This window comes from Mixophyes fleayi, chromosome 10 (genome assembly GCF_038048845.1).
Source record: "Mixophyes fleayi isolate aMixFle1 chromosome 10, aMixFle1.hap1, whole genome shotgun sequence".
Lineage (NCBI taxonomy): Eukaryota > Metazoa > Chordata > Amphibia > Anura > Limnodynastidae > Mixophyes > Mixophyes fleayi.
Genome location: NC_134411.1, coordinates 58,616,351 through 58,620,239, shown reverse-complemented (window position 1 = coordinate 58,620,239; position 3,889 = coordinate 58,616,351). Strand labels below are relative to the sequence as shown.

Genomic DNA, 3,889 nt, shown 5'->3' with positions numbered 1-3,889 from the left:
TAAAGAAACTGAAAGAGGAGCTGAAAGCAAGCAATTCAGCAAAGTATGTTGGCCTTGTCGATCAAGTACTTCTTTCGCTTCACAATGATCCTCGAGTTATTAAGATCTTGAACTCGGATCAGTATGTTTTGGCCACTGTGCTTGATCCAAGGTTTAAGACCTACATTGAGTCTTTACTTGTAAATGAGCGAGATGTGAACTTTTGCAAGGAGCTATTGCTCAGCAAGTTGGCCGCTGAACTGGGCCTCGGCTTGACTACGTGTCCTCCTTCACTTTCTCAAGCTGCTGCTGCTCGTAAAAAATTAAATTTCCCCAAAAGAAGCAGGGAAGACACAGGGGGCAGACCAGAACAATTTAACATCTGGGCTGGTTTGAAGGATTTTTCTAAAAAATGTGTCACCTTGCCCATAACTCCATCCAATACGAGTATAAACATGCAAAGGATGGTGGTGATATTGACACTCCATTGAAGATATCTGTTAGACCCCAGTTAGACACACCTATCCTGGTCAGAGAACATGACCATACATTGTATTCAACACCATTGTCCAAATCAGACCAGGAAAATACAGATATAGGGGATACACATATTGATCCCTCAAACCCCCTAACCCAAATCAGTCATTTTTTAGGACTGGGCCCGAGGTTCCTAGGGTTGAGTCAGAACAACACGAGACTACAAACGCTAAAAAGAAAATCAGAACAATTAGAAGAGGTAGAAGAGGTGGACATGGACACAAACAGAGAGAAAAGGAACACAACATCTCCCCGATAGGAATTTTCAACCTCAGTGGCCATATACTTACATCACACGAGACTAGTGTTTTAAATAAAGGCCTCAAGTTTGCCCCCACTAATAGATTGAATAAGTTTGAGACCTTTATAGACATTCATAAATATGTCAGGAAATTGACCCTCAAGAGATACTATGCTAAAACTCCAATAGAAGCAGCAATGAAACAAAATACTGATATGTATAAGCACACGAATCTTAAACCACCTTCTACATTCTGTCCGAAACAATTTAAAAGTAAAGAAATCACAACATTTGAGACATTAGTACTATCGGATTTGGAAAAAATAAAAGAAAGGAAGTCTCACATACATATGAATCTTACTAACGAAGAATGCAAAGCCCTAAAAGTTCTACAAGATCTAGATACAGTGGTCATTAAACCAGCTGACAAGGGAGGAGGGATTGTTCTTTTAGATCGGACTGATTATGTAGCAGAACTGACTCGATTGCTATCAGATACTGCAACATATCAACGGTTAGACACTGATCCAACAGCAGTCTTTTCCATGAGTCTTAAGGACATGTTGAAATAGAGTCTAGACAGAGGCATTATTACCCTAAATGAGTTTAATTATATTTACAATAAAGACCCGATTATCCCTGTTTTATATTATCTCCCGAAAATTCACAAGCATGTGACAAAACCACCAGGGAGACCGATAATATCTGGTATCGGTTCTTTAACAGCCAATCTGTCTCACTATGTCGATATGTTCCTGCAACCATATGTGAAAACACAAGAAGCCTATCTGCAGGACACTACACATATCCTACAACTCCTCGAGAACATTACGTGGGACAATGAATATTGGTTAGTCACATGCGATGTATCATCGCTGTACACAGTCATTAGGCATGAGTTAGGAATAGCTAGCACCAGATTCTTTTTGGAATCAGACTCCAGTTTAGCTCGTCATCAGGTTGAATTCATATTATCTATTATTGAATTCATCTTGTATCACAATTATTTTTGGTATGAGGGGGACTACTATTTGCAGATGCAAGGAACCGCCATGGGTACCAGGTTCGCACCCAGCTATGCGAATCTCTACATGAGTTATTGGGAGAACGGATTCGTTTGGGCCCCGCATAGCTGGAGTGCGAACCTGGTACTCTGGAGGAGATACATAGATGATATTTTGATAATCTGGAAAGGGACAGAACAAGCCCTACTTCAATTTCTTGGATATATTAACGATAATGAGTTTGGGTTAAAATTTGTGGCTAATTTTAGTCAATCATTATACAATTTTTAGACCTCGAGATTTTTATCAAAGAGAACAAACTAATGACAAAAACATACCAAAAAGCAGTTGACGTCAACAGTTTTATCTTGGCCAATAGCAGTCATCATCCGAACTGGCTACGCAGTATACCATTTAGTCAGTTCACTCGTATTAGACGTAACTGTACAGCAATAGAGGATTTTATTGAACAAGGTAAAGAAATGAAGCAACAATTTATTGACAAGAAATATGATCCTCACATAGTTGGCCAAGCCTTCAATAAACTTCAGGATACTGATAGGAGTCAGTTACTTAAATATAAAAACAAAAGTATTAGTGGTAAGGAGGAATCCATACGACCCACTACACTGAATAACGATAGGATATTCTTTGTGTCAAACTATTCCCAGGAATCAGATAAAATTAGACGAATCATCCAAAAGCATTGGTACATTCTACAACAGGATGACCTATTGGGGTCTATATTACCAGCAAAACCCTGTATGTCCTTTAGGAAAGCCCCTGACTTCAAACAAAAACTAACTTCCAGCTATATCCCCAAAGAAGAATCTAAAAAGACTGGTAACTGGCTACATAACACCAAAAAAGGATTCTATTACTGTGGACAGTGCTCGAACTGCACAAGATTAAGGTGCAGGAGTACTAGGCCAATTACAGAGTATCACTCTGAGGTCAGTGGCAAAACATATCAGATAAAGGAATTCATTACCTGTAATAGTAGGCACGTTATTTACCTACTACAATGTAGTTGTGGTAAACAATATGTAGGTAGAACTATTAGACTCTTAAAGGAAAGGATTAGAGAACATATGAGGAACATCACTATTGGGTTTGAAAACCATCATGTGTCTAAGCACTTTAAAGACGCACACAACTGCCAGTATGAAGGGATGTCATTTATTGGATTTAAGAAAATAAATAAAAATTGGAGAGGAGGGAACTTGACGAAATACCTTAATAAAGAGGAAACTAAGGCTATTTATTATCTGAAGACATTGGCACCCAAGGGTCTCAATATCGAATTCGACCTTTCTTTGTAATGAATTTACATATTCCAGCCATATTCCACATGGATAGATGGGAAGTGTACAGGGGGCATGGTAAAAGTGGGTAGTGGGATCTTTGAATTTACAGCCATACCTCTCTGGCTATGCCCAATCCCAGCCGACCTTGGAAGCCAAGCAGAGAGGGCCAGGTAAGTAATGGGATAGGAGACTACCTATGAATACCCGGTGCTGTAGGTTCTTTTCCCATCCCTCACGCTCTCCACTGCTATATGCACTATGCCCAGACAAAAAGAAGTGGATTTATAAGAGAAATCAGATATAGAACATGGGATCCCCATAAATGCTATCTTATCACTGTCTAATATCATACTCGTTCCCTCAATCTTCATTATGAGTTACCATGACTAGACTGTACAAAAAATATATACCATTAGGTCCAAAAGGATCATGTAACAGTAATAGGTTATCATAACATCTTGTCATTTATTAAAATGGTTTCCTTATGACATTGTAAATAGACTCTGTTCCCATTGATAAATCTTTGCTGTGCCCTTTATGTGTATATATTATTTATTTTAATTTTATTTTTATGTTTATTTTTATTTTTATTTATATTTTTATTATTTTTATTATTATTATTATTTTTATTTTTATTTTTATTTTAATTTACTTTTATTTTTATCTTTATTATTATTTTTATTTTTATTATTTTTATTTTTATTTTATTTTTCTATTTTTGTTAATAATTGTATAACATCATTGCAATGGGGTAATTTGAGACAACTATAATATGATTATACACACTGTGCATTGCTGTACGATTTTGGGGATGCATATAA

General features: G+C 37.0%; 1 pseudogene; it reads left to right on the top strand.

The window, feature by feature from the left end:
• Positions 1 to 3,169: 3,169 nt before the first annotated feature.
• On the top strand, positions 3,170 to 3,287 carry LOC142104734 (5S ribosomal RNA; annotated as a pseudogene).
• The last annotated feature ends 602 nt before the right edge of the window (positions 3,288 to 3,889 follow it).